General features: G+C 42.3%; 1 protein-coding gene across 2 annotated transcripts in view; it reads right to left on the bottom strand.

Moving 5' to 3' along the window:
- LOC139553135 (BRISC and BRCA1-A complex member 2-like) overlaps window positions 1-16,626 on the bottom strand; it is a 127,088-nt gene that overhangs the window by 20,908 nt on the left and 89,554 nt on the right. The window contains exon 1 of one of the 2 annotated variants that reach the window (XM_071365091.1): window positions 8,758-8,883. The exons of the other annotated variant lie outside the window; for it this stretch is intronic. The gene's annotated coding sequence lies outside the window, so the exon portion shown is untranslated. Of the gene's footprint in view, window positions 1-8,757; window positions 8,884-16,626 lie in introns of those variants that run through there. 2 annotated transcript variants of the gene reach the window in all.

Raw genomic sequence — 16,626 nt, 5'->3', positions numbered from 1 at the left:
ACTGGAGTAATATGATCAAATTTCTTGGTTCTAGTCAGGATTCTAGCAGCCGTATTTAGCACTAACTGAAGTTTATTTAGTGCTTTATCCGGGTAGCCGGAAAGTAGAGCATTGCAGTAGTCTAACCTAGAAGTAACAAATGCATGGATTAATTTTTCTGCATCATTTTTGGACAGAAAATTTCTGATTTTTGCAATGTTACGTAGATGGAAAAAAGCTGTCCTTGAAACAGTCTTGATATGTTCGTCAAAAGAGAGATCAGGGTCAAGAGTAACGCCGAGGTCCTTCACAGTTTTATTTGAGACGACTTTACAACCATCAAGATGAATTGTCAGATTTAACAGAAGATCTCTTTGTTTCTTGGGACCTAGAACAAGCATCTCTGTTTTGTCCGAGTTTAAAAGTAGAAAGTTTTCAGCCATCCACTTCCTTATGTCTGAAACACAGGCTTCTAGCGAGGGCAATTTTGGGGCTTCACCATGTTTCATTGAAATGTACAGCTGTGTGTCATCCGCATAGCAGTGAAAGTTAACATTATGTTTCCGAATAACATCCCCAAGAGGTAAAATATATAGTGAAAACAATAGTGGTCCTAAAACGGAACCTTGAGGAACACCGAAATGTACAGTTGATTTGTCAGAGGACAGACCATTCACAGAGACAAACTGATATCTTTCCGACAGGTAAGATCTAAACCAGGCCAGAACTTGTCCGTGTAGACCAATTTGGGTTTCCAGTCTCTCCAAAAGAATATGGTGATCGATGGTGTCAAAGGCAGCACTAAGGTCTAGTAGCACGAGGACAGATGCAGAGCCTCGGTCTGACGCCATTAAAAGGTCATTTACCACCTTCACAAGTGCAGTCTCAGTGCTATGATGGGGTCTAAAACCAGACTGAAGCATTTCGTATACATTATTTGTCTTCAGAAAGGCAGTGAGTTGCTGCGCAACAGCTTTTTCTAAAATCTTTGAGAGGAATGGAAGATTCGATATAGGCCGATAGTTTTTTATATTTTCCGGGTCAAGGTTTGGCTTTTTCAAGAGAGGCTTTATCACTGCCACTTTTAGTGAGTTTGGTACACATCCGGTGGATAGAGAGCTGTTTATTATGTTCAACATAGGAGGGCCAAGCACAGGAAGCAGCTCCTTCAGCAGTTTAGTAGGAATAGGATCCAGTATGCAGCTTGAAGGTTTAGAGGCCATGATTATTTTCATCATTGTGTCAAGAGATATAGTACTAAAACACTTAAGTGTCTCTCCCGATCCCAGGCCCTCGCAGATCCAGGACAGCTAAGCCCTGGAGGAATACGCAGATTCAAAGAGGAGTCCGTAATTTGCTTTCTAATGGTCATGATCTTTTCCTCAAAGAAGTTCATGAATTTATTACTGCTGAAGTGAAAGCCATCCTCTCTTGGGGAATGCTGCTTTTTAGTTAGTTTCGCAACAGTATCAAAAAGAAATTTTGGATTGTTCTTATTTTCCTCGATTAAGTTGGAAAAGTAGGATGATCGAGCAGCAGTGAGGGCTCTTCGGTACTGCACGGTACTGTCTTTCCAAGCTAGTCGGAAGACTTCCAGTTTGGTGTGGCGCCATTTCCGTTCCAATTTCCTGGAAGCTTGCTTCAAAGCTCGGGTATTTTCTGTATACCAGGGAGCTAGTTTCTTATGACAAATGTTTTTCGTTTTTAGGGGTGCAACTGCATCTAGGGTATTGCGCAAGGTTAAATTGAGTTCCTCAGTTAGGTGGTTAACTGATTTTTGTCCTCTGACGTCCTTGGGTAGGCAGAAGGAGTCTGGAAGGGCATCAAGGAATTTTTGTGTTGTCTGAGAATTTATAGCACGACTTTTGATGCTCCTTGGTTGGGGTCTGAGCAGATTATTTGTTGCGATTGCAAACGTAATAAAATGGTGGTCCGATAGTCCAGGATTATGTGGAAAAACATTAAGATCTACAACATTTATTCCATGGGACAAAACTAGGTCCAGAGTATGACTGTGGCAGTGAGTAGGTCCAGAGACATGTTGGACAAAACCCACTGAGTCGATAATGGCTCCGAAAGACTTTTGGAGTGGGTCTGTGGACTTCTCCATGTGAATATTAAAATCACCAAAAATTAGAATATGATCTGCTATGACTACAAGGTCTGATAGGAATTCAGGAAACTCAGAGAGGAACGCTGTATATGGCCCAGGAGGCCTGTAAACAGTAGCTATAAAAAGTGATTGAGTAGGCTGCATAGATTTCATGACTAGAAGCTCAAAAGACGAAAACGCCATTTTTTTTTTTGTAAATTGAAATTTGCTATCGTGAAATGTTAGCAACACCTCCGCCTTTGCGGGATGCACGGGGGATATGGTCACTAGTGTAACCAGGAGGTGAGGCCTCATTTAACACAGTAAATTCATCAGGCTTAAGCCATGTTTCAGTCAGGCCAATCACATCAAGATTATGATCAGTGATTAGTTCATTGACTATGACTGCCTTTGAAGTGAGGGATCTAACATTAAGTAACCCTATTTTGAGATGTGAGGTATCACGATCTCTTTCAATAATGGCAGGAATGGAGGAGGTCTTTATCCTAATAAGATTGCTAAGGCGAACACCGCCATGTTTAGTTTTGCCCAACCTAGGTCGAGGCACAGACACAGTCTCAATGGGTATGGCTGAGCTGACTACACTGACTGTGCTATTGGCAGACTCCACTAAGCTGGCAGGTTGGCTAACAGCCTGCTGCCTGGCCTGCACCCTATTTCATTGTGGGGCTAGAGGAGTTAGAGCCCTATCTATGTTGGTAGATAAGATGAGAGCACCCCTCCAGCTAGGATGGAGTCCGTCACTCCTCAGCAGGTCAGGCTTGGTCCTGTTTGTGGGTGAGTCCCAGAAAGAGGGCCAATTATCTACAAATTCTATCTTTTGGGAGGGGCAGAAAACAGTTTTCAACCAGCGATTGAGTGCTGAGACTCTGCTGTAGAGCTCGTCAATCCCCCTAACTGGGAGGGGGCCAGAGACAATTACTCGATGCCGACACATCTTTCTAGCTGATTTACACGCTGAAGCTATGTTGCACTTGGTGACCTCTGACTGTTTCATCCTAACATCGTTGGTGCCGACGTGGATAACAATATCTCTATACTCTCTACACTCGCCAGATTTAGCTTTAGCCAGCACCATCTTTAGATTAGCCTTAACGTCGGTAGCCCTGCCCCCTGGTAAACAGTGTATGATCGCTGGGTGATTCGCTTTAAGTCTAATACTGCGGGTAATGGAGTCGCCAATGACTAGGGTTTTCAATTTGTCAGAGCTAATGGTGGGAGCCTTCGGCGTCTCAGACCCCGTAACGGGAGGAGTAGAGACAAGAGAAGACTCAGACTCAGACTCCGACTCGCTACATAATGGGGAGAACCGGTTGAAAGTTTCTGTCGGCTGAATGAGCGACACCGGTTGAGCATTCCAACAGCATTTCCCTCCAGAAGCCATGAGAAAGTTGTCCGGCTGCGGGGACTGTGCTGGGGGATTTATACTAACGTTACTATCTGTACTTACTGGTGGCACAGACGCTGTTTCTTCCTTTCCTACACTGAAATTACCCTTGCCTAACGATTGCGTCTGAAGCTGGGCTTGTAGCACAGCTATTCTCGCCGTAAGGCGATCGTTCTCCTGTATATTATGAGTACAGCGACTGCAATTAGAAGACATCATGTTAATGTTACTACTTAGCTTCGGCTGTTGAAGGTGTTGACGAACCACGTCCAGATAAAGCGTCCGGAGTGAAAAAGTTGAATGAGGGAAAAAAGTTGCGATGGAAAAAACTAAAAATATAAACGGTAATTAAAAACAAAAACAAAACAAAAAAACGTAAAGTTGTCAGCTAGCAAAGTAAAGTTGGCAGCAAAACGCACAGCAACAAAACGCACAGCAACACCAGTGTCTGAATTAATTTGTTAATTTGAATTAATTTGTTGTGGCAGAGAGGAGGAAGTAGAACCCTTCAGGGATTTGAAAGTCTTCCAGAATTTAGCCTGTTTCCCATTACAATCCAAAAGAGCGGTAACATAATAATCAAATTTAGCCATTCTGATTAGTCTTACATAATGTTTTCTAAGTTGCTTTAAAGCTTGCCATTCTTGGACTAAGCCTGTGTTCCTGACCTTGACCCAAGCATCCTCTCTTTTATGAAGGACTTCTGATAATTCAGGAGTGTACCAGGCATTCGATCTACCTTTAACCCTTCATTTTTTTAAAGGAGCATGATTATCCACAATAGTATTGAAGACTTCTTCAAAAAGGCTGAAAGCTAAGTCCGGTTCAGGGATAGCTGAAATACAATCAAGGTCACTAAAATAAAGATCATGTAAAAAAGCCTGTTCACTGAAGTTTTTAAAGTTCCTCTTTGTGATGATACAAGGCTTAGATTTTCAAACAAAAATAAATGGTCAATGGCCACACATGTCTTGGACGAAGACACCAGTAGAAACACATTTCCCTGGTGTAGTCGTTAAGATAAGATCAATAAGAGTTGTTTTTCAAATCAAATCAAAATCAAATCAAACTTTATTTGCCACATGTGCCGAATACAACAAGTGTAAACTTTACTGTGAAATGCTTACTGACAAGCCCTTAACAAACAGTGCAGTTCAAGAAGAAGAAAATATTTACCAAGTAGGCTAAAATAAAAAGTAATAATAAAAGTAACACAATAAGAATAAGAATAATGAGGCAATATACAGGGGGCACCGGTACCGAGTCAGTGTGCAGGGGTACAGGCTAGTTGAGGTAATCTGCACATGTAGGTGGGGGCGAAGGATCTTTAGGGTTGGGCCATGTAGGCTTAGTCACCGGCTGGGTTAGGTTTAAATCATTACACATGTATTTTAGATTGTCTGAAGCCTGAATTTCCCAATCATAATCTAGGTCACCCAGGATAATAACTTCTGATATAATAAAAGATGACAACAAACTAGTGTTGGCACAGGTTAGACGAGAGAGGACGGGTGACTCCTATAACAGTTATGAATATTTATATTTAGATATTACATTTTTCAGTAAAGAGAGAAATTATTTTTAATAAGAATGGCCACTCCACCACCTCTTAATTAAAAAAATATATTTCACCTTTATTTAACCAGGTAGGCTAGTTGAGAACAAGTTCTCATTTACAACTGCGACCTGGCATAGATAAAGCAAAGCAGTTCAACAAAAACAACAACACAGAGTTACACATGGAATAAACAAACATGAAGTCAATAATACAATATAAAAAGTATATATACAGTGTGTGAAAATGAGGTAGGATAAGGGAGGTAAGGCAATAAATAGGCCATAGCGGCAAAATTATTACAATATAGCAATTAAACACTGGAGTGATAGATGTGCAGAAGATGAGTGTGCAAGCAGAGATACTGGCGTGCAAAGGAGAAAAATAAATAAAGTAAATTACAGTATGGGGATGAGGTAGTTGGATGGGCTATTTACAGATGAGCTATGTACAGGTGCAGTGATCTGTGAGCTGCTCTGACAGCTGGTGCTTAAAGTTAGTGAGGGAGATATGAGTCTCCAGCTTCAGTGATTTTTGCAGTTCGTTCCAGTCATTGGCAGCAGAGAACTGGAAGGAAAGGCGGCCAAAGGAGGAATTGGCTTTGGGGGTGACCAGTGAGAAATACCTACGGGTGGGTGCTGCTTTGGTGACCAGTGAGCTGAGATAAGGCGGGGCTTTACCTAGCAAAGACTTATAGATGACCTGGAGCCAGTGGGTTTGGCGATGGATATGAAGCGAGGGCCAGCCAACGAGAGCATACAGGTCGCAGTGGTGGGTAGTATATGGGGCTTTGGTGACAAAACGGATGGCACTGTGATAGACTGCATCCAATTTATTGAGTAGAGTGTTGGAGGCTACTTTGTAAATGTCATCTCCGAAGTCAAGGATTGGTAGGATAGTCAGTTTTACGAGGGTATGTTTGGCAACATGAGTGAAGGATGGTTTGTTGCATAATAGGAAGCCAATTCTAGATTTAATTTTGGATTGGAGATGCTTAATGTGAGTCTGGAAGGAGAGTTTACAGTCTAACCAGACACCTAGGTATTTGTAGTTCTCCACATATTCTAAGTCAGAACCGTCCAGAGAAGTGATGCTGGACGGGCTGGCAGGTGTGGGCAGCGATCGGTTGAAGAGCATGCATTTAGTTTTACTTGCATTTAAGAGCAGTTGGAGGCCACGGAAGGAGAGTTGTATCGCATTGAAGCTAGTCTGGAGGTTAGTTAACACAGTGTCCAAAGAAGGGCTAGAAGTATACAGAATGGTGTCGTCTGCATAGAGGTGGATCAGATAATCACCAGCAGCAAGATTACATTTACCTTGCTCACTACACCAAAGGCCTCCCTTCACCCTAAGTTGTTCCCCTCTTTTCTGCTCCATGCGCCTCTGTAATGTACTGTAACTGACTAGCCTATGCAAAAAAACAAACCCATTGATATATATGCTGCAATAACTCTTCTGTGTGGTTGCCAGTACAAGCAATATTACTCTCAGTACATGTCGCAAGTGTACCTCAGTTTATTTTTTGTTTTTATTGCTACTATGGTGTGTTTCGTGTGTATGCTTTGAAAGTAAATGTGTATATCTACATGTTACCTCTTGGTGGGTTGGGGAGAAAAGATAAGCCATTCTAGTTAACTTTGTCATTTTTTTCTGTTAGTCTTTAGTGACATGGATAGAAGTACAGTCTGCTGTCATTCTGATCTAAGAATATTTCTCCTGCTTATTATGAAGAAAAAATACATCTGTTTAACTTTGTAAACTAAAGGTGTGTTTAGAATTATTTATCATCATTGATGTATACAGAGAAACGAGTCGGCCCGAGAATTGAACCCTGTGGCACCCCCATAGAGAGAGAGTCTGGACAACAGGCCCTCCGATTTTACACACTGAACTCTGTCTGAGAAGTAGTTGGTGAACCAGGCGAGGCAGTCATTTCAGAAACCAAGGCTGTTGAGTCTGCCGATAAGAATGTGGTGATTGACAGAGTCGAAAGCCTTGGCCAGGTCGATGAATACAGCTGCACAGTATTGTCTCTTATCGATGGCGGTTAGAATATCGTTTAGGAACTTGAGCGTGGCTGAGGTGCACCCATGACCAGCTTGGAAACCAGATTGCATAGCGGAGAAGGTACGGTGGGATTCGAAATGGTCGATGATCTTGGCTTTCGAAGACCTTAGAAAGGCAGGGTAGGATAGATATAGGTCTGTAACAGTTTGGGTCTAGAGTGTCTCCCCCTTTGAAGAGGGCAATGACCGCGGCAGCTTTCCAATCTTTGGGGATCTCAGACAATATGAAAGAGCGGTTGAACAGGCTAGTAATAGGGGTTGCAACAATTTCGGCGGATAATTTTAGAAAGAAAGGGTCCAGATTGTCTAGCCCGGCTGATTTGTAGGGGTCCAGATTTTGCAGCTCTTTCAGAACATCAGCTATCTGGATATGGGTGAATGAGAAATGGGGGAGGCTTTGGCGAGTTGCTGTGGAGGGTGCAGGGCTTGTTGACCGGGGCAGGGGTAGCCAGGTGTAAAGCATGGCCAGTCGTAGAAAAATGCTTATTGAAATTCTCAATTATCATGGATTTATCGGTGGTGACAGTGTTTCCTAGCCTCAGTGCAGTGGGCAGCTGGGAGGAGGTGCTCTTATTCTCCATGGACTTTACAGTGTCCCAGAACCTTTTGGAGTTTGTGCTACAGGATGCACATTTCTGTTAGAAAAAGCTAGCCTTTGCTTTCCTAACTGCCTGTGTATATTGGTTCCTAACTTCCCTGAAAAGTTGCATATCGCGGGGACTGTTCGATGCTAATGCAGTACATCACAGGATGTTTTTGTGCTGGTCAAGGGCAGTCAGGTCTGGAGTGAACCAAGGGCTATATCTGTTCCTGGTTCTACATTTTTTTAATGAGGCATGCTTATTTAAGATGGTGAGGAAAGCACTTTTAAAGAATAACCAGGCATCCTCTACTGTCGGAATGAGGTCAATATCCTTCCAGGATACCCGGGCCAGGTCTACCCTGTCTGTCAACTCTAAACACATTATAACCCTCAATATTAATATCAGAGTCCAGAAAGTCCCCAGAGATCCAAGTTTCAGTCAATACAAGAATGTCTGGATTCATCTGCATAGCTCAGATCTTGATGTAATCCAGTTTAGGAAGTAAGCTCCTCATGTTCAGATGCATCAACCAAGGTCCTTTACAATGTTTAAAGTCACATGGAGTCTCCAACTCAAACAAGCTACGGTCAATAGGCAGTTGCAGGCCCTGTCTGAGGGTGGATATTGATATAGTTAGTATGGCTATAAGATTACATAGAACTGCACCATTTGGTCTGTCTCTATTGGTAATAGAGGAAGGAGTATAAATTGGTATTCATTTTCCAAGGTTAGCACCATAGGGCCTGAGGCCGAAGCCAATGTCAATATGGGGAACTCTCAGAGTAACCAATGACGGAATGTTACAAACTGACTTACATGAGCTTAGGTTGCTATCGTGCAACAGACCAGGCCCTCTATGATTTGAAAACCGATTGGATATTCAAGTTTATGGAATTCATATTTGAACTAAAAGCACTGGGTGAGCAGACCACAGTGGGCTTCTCTTTTGAGCCAACAATAGCAGATCTAAGAGTGGAGTTCAAATGAATGGATACAAGATCACAACTGACAACAACCCTGGTAGTATAGACAACAGTACGACAATAACATTTAGAAAGGATGGGAGGTCTTACCTGAGCGGGGCTTGGTCTATCTCTGAATGTATTTGTATTTTCTTCGTATGGGTGCCCCTGGTGTAAAGGACTTCAGCATTAAAATGAGTGCTAACAGAGGAAGGAAAGCGTCTCATCAAAAGCTGAAAGAAAAGGTCAAAAATTAATTTGGAATATTTTGTTAAATACGACGTTCCGATCGCTCCCCATCAATTCTTTGGCCCAAAGGGTTCCCAAAGTTCCCATAGACCCAAATCCGCGTGTACAGTATATCTCCTGTTTTGGGCTAATTAATGACACTCCCTACTCAGAATTTCATGAGAAGGCTTTGGCCCATGGCAATATGTTCCTGCAACTCTGCTGTTCTAGTTACTGTCCTGACATGCCAAAAATAGTTTCCAAAGAAACTTTAGTCACGAAAGAACATTTTCTAGAGAAACTTTATCTGTGACGAAGACAGATTACACAATCCAAAGAACCTCAAGAGCATAAGGTAAGTGCCCTAGTAAAAAATAATTCCCTTCAAAATATTGTTCTTGGAATTGTGGGTGACGTAGTCTCATGAAACTTCCTCTGTCATAGTCAGAACCCAAATCAGGTCACACTGGGAGGGAGTATGCTGGATCCACCAGGGACACAAAAAGCATGACAGGGTTGAGGGTGAAGTCAGGCAGCATGATGTTCTGTAGAACAAAAGATCTATCCACACAGTTTGCAACCTGGAGCTCTTTGGGTGCTTTTGATATACATGAGGTGCATTGCGGAACACTCACAATTATTTTGGTGTGTGTGTGCGTGCGCGTATGTGTGCATGTGGAGTGTTCTGGTGGGTGCCCGCGGCTATGTTAAGTATGCAGCTCCCTCTGGATATGAGTCCAAGCAGAGGGAGGGCGTTATAGCTATGGCTACAGTACAAAGACTATAGAGGAAAACTGCAAAGAACTTGGGAGCTTAAAGCACACAAACACAAAAGCACACTAAGAAATACATTTGTGGAGGCACACATAGATCATAGGAGCACATACATAAAGACACATGTGCAATGCACATTACAAACACAGACAAAGGCACTTGCATTCACAAGGGGCACACATGCACACACACACACACACGCAGCCTAAAACTGTCTCTCTCCGTTTATTTTTTTGGGGGCTACCAAATCGGCTTTGGTTTGGGGGCAGAGATGGTGCCCACTCAATTAGTTTATGTAATGCTGCAGGCTTTCTGGTTAGATCTCATAGAACGACTCGGTATGCTCAGGTTCAGACCAGCAAAAGTGGAGATGAAAAGAGAGAGAAAGAAGAAAAAAAGAGATATAACAGCGAGGCAGGAAAATGGGGAAGGAGAAGGACGGAAGAGATATGGTCTGTCAATCTAAACCTTTTAGATGGCTAAAACTTGTAGATGACTTGTAGATAGCTGGCATAACCATGTCCATTTAACTTTAAATAATGTAATGATTTGAGTAATGGCATTTAATTAGAGGCTAAAGTCCCTTTAAGGATGCACTCTGTGATCTTAATCACAACACATTTGTAACATATTGAATGAATTGGATTCGTAACATATCACACAAAATGGATGATGTAGTACACAATTGGATGACATAGCACACAAAAAACAGGGACCACTTTTGGCTCATAAGCAACACTTTAAAAACTACTGGCTGAAATTCTGAGTGCATCTTTAAAAGAGTTCAGCACTACAGTACAGCCTGTCCTTATTCAAGTGGCTACTGAATGTACTTTTGAATAACGACAATAAATGTTCAGGTTTTTGTATGGCACATTTCAATATCCCAAGGACCTCACTTCACAGTCAATCAAAGAGGAACGGTCCTTTTGAAGATACAGAAGTAGGCCTACATGCATTCAGAAAACACTGCTGTCCGGAAATCAAAACCTCATCCACAGCATGTCAATACAAGTATCGATGTGCAGTGAATAAACACAAATGTGTAGGAGAAGAAACTCTTAACATCTTTCCAAATCAATGCGAGGAAGAGTGGTGAATGTATTTACGTCTGAGCAAACTAACGTACAATCTAACATACAATAGCTACAGCCCTATGTATAGGCAAATATGTGGGTGTCAGTGGAGTAGCTATACAGTTTCTCTCACTGGAACTGCTGGTCTGTTTTAAACGAGAGATAGGAGAGAGGTAGAACAAGTAAGAGATAGAGGTATAACATTAAGAGTGAGAGTGAGTGAGTGAGAGAGAGGTGTAACATCATAGCTTTGGGGGGGAATCTCATATCCCGGAGCTACCGTGCCTCTCTGAGGAAAGAAAGGGAGAGAGAAGGAAGTGAGATATCAAATGGCTTCAGGAGTGACGGAAGAGAAGAGAGAGCAGAAGAGAGGAGAGAACAGCCCTATGTGTCGTTTTTTCTCTCTCACACTCACTTCAATCGAGTGGGAGCGACCTCACTGTGTATAGTAGCGGCTCTTGGCTCCTCTTTTAAGTCCCACTCTCTCCCGCTCCCTTTGAGGCTACGCCAGCAAGACTGACTGGGAGGCAAGAGAGAGATCAGAAGCGGAGGGGAGAAGCAGGGGAGCGAAGAAGGAGGGAGTGAGAGGGAGAGGAGTAGGGAGAAGACAGAGGGAGAAATTAAGAGGAGAGAGGGATGATGGGAACAAGAAATAAAGGGAGAGAATCATGAAACATGAAAACTGAAAGAGAGAGAAGAAAGGAAAGAGAGAACACAAGCTGTCAAATTTTTCAGATTTATTTTATTTTTCTTTGCCGGGTCAGCTTCAAGGGAAGGGGGGACATCAAGCCGGGGCCAAAGTGGAACGAGTACACAAGCAAGGGCAGAGGCAAAACCAGCAGAGCCACAGGCATAGAGAACACGCACAGTACATCACAGACATATGGTTGCTCGCGCACGCGCACACACACGCGCACACACACACACACACACACACACACACACACACACACACACACACACACACACACACACACACACACACACACACACACACACACACACACACACACACACACACACACACACACACACACACACACACACACACACACACACACACACACACACACACACACACACACCCAAAGTACCATGACAATGCTACACTCAAGCAAGCATGCATGCATAAACATACACTACCATTCACAAGTTTGGGGCCACTGAGAAATGTCCCTTTTTTCCTTTTTTCCATTTTTCCATGAAAACATACATGAAATGAGTTGCAAAATGAATAGGAAATATAGTCAAGAAGTTCAAAGTTATAAATAATGATTTTTAATTGAAATAATAATTGTGTCCTCCAAACTTTGCTTTCATCAAAGAATCCTCCATTTGCAGCAATTACAGCCTTGCAGACCTTTGGCATTCTAGTAGTCAATTTGTTTAGGTAATCTGAAGAGATTTCACCCCATGCTTCCTGAAGCACCTCCCACAAGTTGGATTGGCTTGATGGGCACTTCTTACGTACCACACGGTCAAGCTGCTCCCATAACAGCTCAATAGGGTTGAGATCCGGTGACCGTGCTGGCCACTCCATTATAGACAGAATACCAGCTGACTGCTTCTTCCCTAAATAGTTAATGCATAGTTTGGAGCTGTGCTTGGGTCATTGTCCTGTTGTAGGAGGAAATTGGCTCCAATTAAGCGCCGTCCACAGGGTATGGCATGGCGGTGCAAAATGGAGTGATAGCCTTCCTTCTTCAAGATCCCTTTTACCCTGTACAAATCTCCCACTTTACCACCACCAAAGCACCCCTAGACCATCACACTGTCAAGCACTCCTCCAGCATCTTTAAATTTCTTCGGTGTCTCACGAATGTTCTTCTTTGTGAGCCGAACACCTCAAATTTAGATCTGTCTGTCCATAACACTTTTTTCCAATCTTCCTATGTCCAGTGTTTGTGTTCTTTTGCCCATCTTTTATTTTTATTGGCCAGTCTGAGATATGGCTTTTCTTTTGCAACTCTGCCTAGAAGGCCAGCATCCCGGAGTCGCCTCTTCACTGTTGACGTTGAGACTGGTGTTTTGCGGGTACTATTTAATGAAGCTGCCAGTTGAGGACTTCTGAGGAGTCTGTTTCTCAAACTAGACACTAATGTACTTGTCCTCTTGCTCAGTTGTGCACCGGGGCCTCCCACTCCTCTTTCTATTCTGGCTAGAGCCAGTTTGCGCTATCTGTGAAGGGAGTAGTACACAGCATTGTACGAGATCTTCAGTTTCTTGGCAATTTCTCGCATGGAATAGCCTTCATTTATCAGAACAAGAATAGACTGATAAGTTTTAGAAGAAAGGGCTTTGTTTCTGGCCATATTGAGCCTGTAATCGAACCCACAAATGCTGATGCTCCAGATACTCAACTAGTCTAAAGAAGGCCCGTTTCATTGCTTCTTTAATCAGGACAACAGTTTTCAGCTGTGCTAACAATTGCAAAATGGTGTTCTAATGATCAATTAGCCTTTTAAAATGATAAACGTGGATTAGCTAACACAACGTGCCATTGGAACACAGGAGTGATGGTTGCTGATAATGGGCCTCTGTATGCCTATGTAGATATTCCATAAAACATCTGCCATTTCCAGCTACAATAGTCATTTACAACATTAACAATGTCTACACTGTATTTCTGATCAATTTGATGTAATTTTAAAATGGACAAAACATTTTATTTTCTTTCAAAAACAAGGATATTTCGAAGTGACCCCAAACTTTTGAACGGTAGTGTATGTTGTACAAAAAAAAGTCAATTATGAATTATTTTGTCTTAGTTAAGTTAAGAACAAATTGTCATCCAATAAAATGTCCAATATCTCAGTCCACGTGGAGATTCTGTAAGAGTTATATGGAGGCCAATTAGATGATGGTCCGATCGCATTTTTAAAAACTTTTGATGCCAGCAAGAACGAGACTAGGAAGGAATCAAGGCTAGTTTGATTAAGCCTCTGCCATGTATATACTCCCGGGTGGCGCAGTGGTCTAGGGCACTGCATCGCAATGCTAGCTGCGCCACCAGAGTCTCTGGGTTCGCGCCTGGGCTGGGTTCGCGCCCAGGCTCTGTTGCAGCCGGCCGCAACCGGGAGATCCGTGGGGCGACGCACAATTGGCATAGCGTCGTCCGGGTTAGGGAGGGTTTGGCCGGTAGGGAGGGTTTGGCCGGTAGGGATATCCTTGTCTCAGTATGTAATAAAATGTATGCACTCTACTGTAAGTCGCTCTGGATAAGAGCGTCTGCTCTTGGCCGGTAGGGATATCCTTGTCTCAGTATGTAAAAATGTAATAAAATGTATGCACTCTACTGTAAGTCGCTCTGGATAAGAGCGTCTGCTCTTGGCCGGTAGGGATATCCTTGTCTCAGTATGTAAAAATGTAATAAAATGTATGCACTCTACTGTAAGTCCCTCTGGATAAGAGCTTCTGCTAAATGACTAAAAATGTAAATGTAAAAATGTATATATCACTAGGTCAGGGTTTTTCAACCTCCATATATCCACTAATTCTAATGTATCCATGATCTCCTTAAGAGCTTGAGGGTGATAGTTTGTAGAATGATTTCCTTTAACTTCTTATGGCTGCAGGGGCAGTATTGAGTAGCTTGGATGAAAGGTGCCCAAAGTAAACGACCTGCTCCTCAGTCCTCCTCAGTTACTAATATATGCATATTATTATTAGTATTGGATAGAAAACACTCTGAAGTTTCTAAAACTGGTTGAATTATGTCTGTGAGTATAACAGAAGTCATATGGCAGGCAAAAACCTGAGAAAAAATCCAAACAGGAAGTGGAAATTCTGAGGCTGGTCGAGTTTCAACCAAGATCCCATTGAAATCACAGCGAGATATGAATGAGTATTCACTTCCTACGGTTTCCATTAGATGTCAACAGTCTGTAGAACTTTGTCTGATGACTCTACTGTGAAGGGGGGGTCGAAGGAGACAGGATTTAGTCACCACTGCCATGAGGTGACCGTTCTTTCACCATGCGCCTTCACATAAGAGGGAGCTCCGTTCCATCGCTCATCTGAAGTCAATGTAATTCTCCGGTTGGAACGTTATTCAAGATTTATTTTAACAACATTCTAAAGATTGATTCAATACATCGTTTGACATGTTTCTACTGACTGTTACGGAACTTTTGAACATTTCGTCAGGTTTTAGTGAACGCGCTTCGTGACTTTGGAATTGTTTACCAAACGCGCTAACCAAAGTAGCTAATTGGACATAAATAACAGACATTATCGAACAAATCAAGCATTTATTGTGGACCTGGGATTCCTGGGAGTGCATTCTGATGAAGATCATCAAAGGTAAGGGAATATTTATCATGTAATTTCTGGTTTCTGTTGACTCCAACATGGAGGCTAATTTGACTATTGTTCTAAGCTCCGTCTCAGATTATTGCATGGTTTGCTTTTTCCGTAAAGTTTTTTCGAAATCGGACACAGCGGTTGTATTAAGGAGAGGTATATCTATAATTCCATGTGTATAACTTGTATTATCATCTACATTTATGATGAGTATTTCTGTTGAAACAATGTGGCTATGCAAAATCACTTGATGTTTTTGGAACTAGTGAATGTAACGCGCCAATGTAAACTCAGATTTTTTGTTATAAATATGAACTTTCTCAAACAAAACATGCATGTATTGTGTAACATGAAGTCCTATGAGTGTCATCTGATGAAGATAATCAAAGGTTAGTGGTTCATTTTATCTCTATTTCTGCTTTTTGTGAAAGCTATCTTTCGCTGGAAAAAATGGCTGTGCTTATTGTGGTTTGGTGGTGACCTAACATAATCGTTTGTAAAGCATATTTGAAATCGGACACTTTGGTGGGATTAACAACAAGATTACCTTTAAAATGATAATACACACATGTATGTTTGAGGAATTTTAATTATGAGATTTCTGTTGTTTGAATTTGGCACCCTGCACTTTCACTGGCCGCTGTCATATCGATCCCGGTAGCGGGATGCAGCCATAAGAAGTTTTAAAGAAAAAAATGAATAATAAAAATGTTCTGATATCCAGATATCCTTTTCGGTCATAAGAGACGGTGGCAGAAACATTATTATTATTTTTTTTTTAATCAAATAAAGCGAAAAAACACAATAGCACAATTGGCTAGGATCCCGTAAAACGGCAACCATCTCCTCCGGCAGAATGATATTCCCTGATGGATTAAATTGTATTTTTTCTCCTCATCAATCTACACACAATACCCCATAATGACAAAGCAACAACAGGTTTTTAGAAAGTTTTGCAAATGTATAAAAAAACAACAACTGAAATATCACATTTACATAAGTATTCAGACACTACTCAGTACTTTGTTGAAGCACCTTTGGCAGTGATTACAGCCTCAGGTCTTCTTGGTTATGACGCTACAAGCTTGGCACACCTGTATTTGAGGAGTTTCTCCCATTCTTCTCTGCAGATCCTCTCAAGCTCTGTCAGGTTAGATGTGGAGCGTCGCTGCACAGGTCTCTCCAGAGATGTTCGATCGGGTTCGAGCTCTGGCTGGGCCATTCAAGAACATTCAGAGACTTGTCCTGAAGCCACTCCTGCGTTGTCATGGCTGTTTGCTTAGAGTCGTTGTCCTGTTGAAAGGTGAACCGTTGCCCCAGTCTTAGGTCCTGAGCACTCTGGAGCAGGTTTCCATCAAGGATCTCTCTGTACTTTGCTCCGTTCATCTTTCACGTGATCCTGGCTAGTCTCCCAGTCCCTGCCGCTGAAAAACATCCCCAGGAAAATAACCTCTCACTCAACGTCAACAAAACAAAGGAGCTGATCGTGGACTTCAGGAAACAGCAGAGGGAGCACCCCCCTATCCACATCGACGGGACCACAGTGGAGAAGGTGTAAAACTTCTAGTTCCTTGGCGTACACATGACTTACAAACTGAAA

The sequence above is a fragment of the Salvelinus alpinus genome, chromosome 25 (genome assembly GCF_045679555.1).
Source record: "Salvelinus alpinus chromosome 25, SLU_Salpinus.1, whole genome shotgun sequence".
NCBI lineage: Eukaryota > Metazoa > Chordata > Actinopteri > Salmoniformes > Salmonidae > Salvelinus > Salvelinus alpinus.
Note: the sequence above shows the minus strand (reverse complement) of the source record. Positions and strands in the feature narration are given on the sequence as shown.